The 4,372-nt window shown below is 40.1% G+C and overlaps 1 pseudogene; it reads left to right on the top strand.

Annotated features, from left to right (window-relative positions):
* The window catches only part of LOC119580643, a 5,195-nt pseudogene extending 2,379 nt beyond the window's left edge, over positions 1-2,816 (top strand).
* The last annotated feature ends 1,556 nt before the right edge of the window (positions 2,817-4,372 follow it).

The raw sequence follows: 4,372 nt of genomic DNA, 5'->3' as shown, positions 1-4,372 counted from the left end.
CCTTTTCCCCCTCCCCTCCTTTCTTCTCCCCTTTCCCTTCCCCCTCCTTTCCCCTTCCCCTCCTTTCCCTCCCCCTCCCCCCTTCCTCCTCCTTTTCCTTCCTCCCCCTTTCTCCCCTCCTTCCCTTTCCCTCCTCCTTTCCCTTCCCCCCCTTCCCCCTCCTTTCCCCCCTTTTTCCTCCTTTCCCTCCACCTCCTTTCCCTCCACCTCCTTTCCCTCCACCTCCTTCCCCTCCACCTCCTTCCCCTCCCCTCTCCCTCCACCTCCTACCCTTCTCCTTTCCCCTCCTCCTCCTCCTCCTCCTCCTTTCCCTGCCTTTTCTTCCTTTCCCTCCCCTTCTTCTTTTCCCTCCCTTTCCCCCTTCCCCCCTTTTCTCCAATCTTCCCTCTCTTTAACTCGCTCATGTATTCATTTTTCCCCTGTTTTAAATCAACATTTAACAAAAAGCTAATTTTAACTGTTATTTTGTCTATAGGCAACCCCCAAAATATCAAAAAATGGCAGCACTTTTGATGTGCCTCCTTTCATCATATCCTGAATAGAAAAGCCATCTGCCAGTCAGTTTTTTGTTAAAAAGAATTACTTCAGGAAAACCGTTATTTGCAAAAGATTTTCTTTTCATGTTGATTTAATTTTTAGAGAACAATTTAAAAGAAAAAAAGAAACCTATTCATATTGTGGGGAAAGTAAGGAAATAAACAGTTATAGAGGTTCATTAAAGGAATTAAACCCCCATGATCTTTATCTTTTCTTTTTTTTTTGATGGGAATAATTGAAGTTAAAAGGAAAAATCAAAAGGTAAAACCCTTACTGTATATTTGACTTAATGCATTTTCTCTTTTTCCAGATCTCCACAGGGAGTCCTCAAAAATGAATTGCCTCTTTACACCCAAAATTGTATTTGAAAGTGAAAAAAGCCTTTGCAGGCTAACATCCAGAGAGCGACGATATGCTCACACTTTCACGGCTTCATGGTGGGGGGCTTCATTGTATGTGTCAAACCCCACCCCAAAGCTCAACAAACTTTAGCCTCCTGACACGTCTACTGCATCCCCAAAACCCAAATTTACACCTCAAGGAATTGCAGTTGAAAAAGGGTTCTCAAAGTGGTTTAAGTCTCTTCATTTTCTATTCAGGGTTGGTGTCAACCTTGGTATTTCTAGGGTTTGGGGCAGGAAATTTTTTTCCAAGGTTTTAACTGAAAAACTTAAGCTTTGCTTAAAATTCTAAAACTAAATTAGAACTCCAACGTAATACAAAATACTGAACCCAACTTTGGGGGCCAATGTACAGTTTGGGGGAAACAAAAAATTCCTTTGGGAAAGCACCAAATAAACCATGTATTTTCACCAAACTGACTCAAGATGATCTATCTACAAAAGTTTCTGGCCTCCAGAAATTTTGGCTTGGATGCCGTTTTTGAAATTAAAAAATGGCCTTTGTTTTATGCTTCGTTTTAGCATCATTGACAGGGAAAATGCTGGGGGGCATAACTTTTTGTCAGTGATGTTATGGGGACAAAAATTCGATACCGGGTGATTACTCTTTTTTTTTTGAAAAAGATGTGTGAGGAACTCCACTAGTAAAAATCACTCCCCAAATAAAGTAAATACACAGTTTGTAATATGTTAAAAATTTCACAACAGGATCATAAAGCTCCCCAAAGAGGGTTTTTCTGCATTTGGGGGTAAGAAAAAGTCTCCTGCTGTGGAACTTACATGGGTTTCATTAAATGTACAGAACCCAAAAACCACGGCTAAATTTGATCCTTTGTTGCGTAGTTAATAGAGAGCATCTCAAATTTGTACTCTGGGGGCCGAGAAAAGGGTTTTTTGCTTTTTTTTCCTGGGAAAAAGATTTTGAGGGGTGTATTTATGAGCCGGGACTTTTCTCTTTGGGTTTTTTTGACCTTTGCATCATCAGGTTGGAAATTTTTACAACATTCCAAAATTCAAGATGTAAAGAAAAAGGGGGTTTTAAAAAATGTTGCCAAACAAATGGATGGCTCTCGTACGGGAATAAAGGGGGCCCTTTCCCTTTTCAGATGCTGTCCCCTTTTTGAGAGAAAAACAGGGGGCCATGAGTTTGGAGATACGGGTTTGGCCTTCATAAATTTTGGTCATGGTTGGAAAGTTTCTGAGGGGTAAGGGTGAGGGAAAACTCAATTTTTAAATTGGGAAAATAAAAAATCCATTTTCGGAGGGAATCTCATTTTATGAAAAATGAAAAATTAACTCGAAATTCACAAATTTGGCAATGCTTATAGAAAGTAGAGCAAAAAAAAGTTGCATTGTATTTGGTTTGTTGATATATTCGGATTTTTTGGTTGCCCCCGATGATCGTGAAGACCTCAAATATGTGTCTTGGTTAGATATGATGTATGCAGGAATTAGGGGTTTAGAAATGTATCAGCCCAGTCAAGGGAAGTGGGGCCAGGCTCATTCTCAGGCCAGATATTCATTTTAGATAGCATAAGGGTGGTGAAGATTAGTCGTGTGAAGAAAAACTGGGGATGATGGTTCCAGATCTCTTACTCACTTTAGACCGGTCCAAAATATACACTGTTGGCCGTCAGGCAATGGGAGAGTTTTTGAAAAAGCTTCAGGTTTACAGGTCCATGGGCGATGCAGATGCTGGAAGAGCCATGTTTGAGAAGTATTCAGAGGTACCCTCAGAAGGCCCCCTTCCTTTCCCCTGGCTGAGATGGGTGAAAACGCCGCCCTCGCATGATTTTTGCATGCCAAATTCGGTTGTTGGAGGAGTGGATTTTCTCTTTCCCGAGGGGTAATTTGTGTTTTTCTAAAAACTTGGATTGAAGTTTTAACCTGAGAAATTTTAGGTTTATTGAATCTGCACTCACAATACGTTGTATTGGACCAAAAAAGTATTATACAAAAACCCGCAAAGGGGACTGTTTTTTTCCCGGGAAATTTACCCTTGTTTTTTAAAAAATACTGCTTGCATTCAAAACTTTGTAAATTTTTTTAAAAAAAGTTTAAATCTTTGATTGTGAAATAATTTCCCTTTTGTACTGTAAATGCAGTTGCTCATATAATTATTACTCCAGTGAATAATTTGTCTATTATTTTGCTTGTTTTTGAATAAAATTTTAAAAATTGTTTCAATAATTTTTAAAAAAGTTGGGCCTTTCAACCCTTTTTTTTTTATATATGTTTTACATTTTTATATAAAATCTGCAGTGCTAACATAAAATTGTTAATAAGAAGGAAAGGGCACTCATGAAGGCTAAATATGTAAGATGAGAAATTCTTTTTTAGAATGAAGTGTCCTGATAAGGGTTGGTGAAGAAAACTGATTTTGTATTATTCACATGTTATTTAAAAGGCCTAAAAATGACAAACCTCCATTCACATTTATCATATACTTTTTTACTGGGCAAGATTTGCAGTCTTTCTTTTTATACTCAAAATAAAATTGAATCCTTTGACTCCCTGTTATTAAAAACCCTTTGGGGGGGGTGTTGGTGTAAAATGATTGGTTTAAACTCCACGATTATGCATAAATACTTAACCAATCCCTTAATCATTGTCATGGGAGGAGGGTTTAGGAGACGGGGCTGGGGCCCGATTTAGGGTATCACCGTTGCCCTCGACCTCAGCCCTCGCTTCAATTAATTTTGCATGGTCTTTTCTTTTCCTCCTCTTCTTCTCTTCCACTTGTTCTTATCCTTAACTCGAGCCCCTTTTCGTCAATATTTTATCGTAATGCTCCCTACTACTTTAACCCCTTCCCCTTCTAACAACCTGTAGATTATGCTATTCCCCATTAGCTCCCCTCTTCTACCCTTTTCTTTCTCTTCTTTATCCCCTTCTGTCTCCTTATCTAAATTGTTAACTCCAATCTTCCCTTTTCGCCACAATACTTTACCATAATGCTGTTGACCCTTTGTTGTCTGATACATTTGTTTGTTATGACCATTCTGGAAATCCGCAAACATTGCCTTAATGAACCAAAAAACTTTATCTGGGGGCTTTGCACCCAAGCCCCACCCTATCGCTAAATTTTGTATACACCGCTAATGACCTTAGATGATACGGCAGAAGTTTTTCAATAACTAAATAAATATCGAAGCTATCCCACTGAATTCCCCCCCACAAACCCTTTTCCCGTTGTTTTTCGTGGGGGGGGTTAGGGGCGGAGAGGGGGCCCTGATGAGGAACTCCCCAAAACCCTTGGACTCACCTCGACTCAACTAATTTTTGCTGGGCTTTATTTTCCTCCCACTTTTCGTTTTCGTCCCCCTTCCCAAAACCCCCACTATCCCCCCCAAGGGGATGGGGGCCGTGCTGAAAGGGGAAATCTACATTGTGCCAGTCCTGACGGCCTGAGGGGGCCATGGGCCGATTCCCCT

This window comes from Penaeus monodon, chromosome 14 (genome assembly GCF_015228065.2).
Source record: "Penaeus monodon isolate SGIC_2016 chromosome 14, NSTDA_Pmon_1, whole genome shotgun sequence".
Taxonomy (NCBI): Eukaryota; Metazoa; Arthropoda; class Malacostraca; order Decapoda; family Penaeidae; genus Penaeus; species Penaeus monodon.
This window is presented reverse-complemented; position numbering and strand designations above follow the sequence as displayed.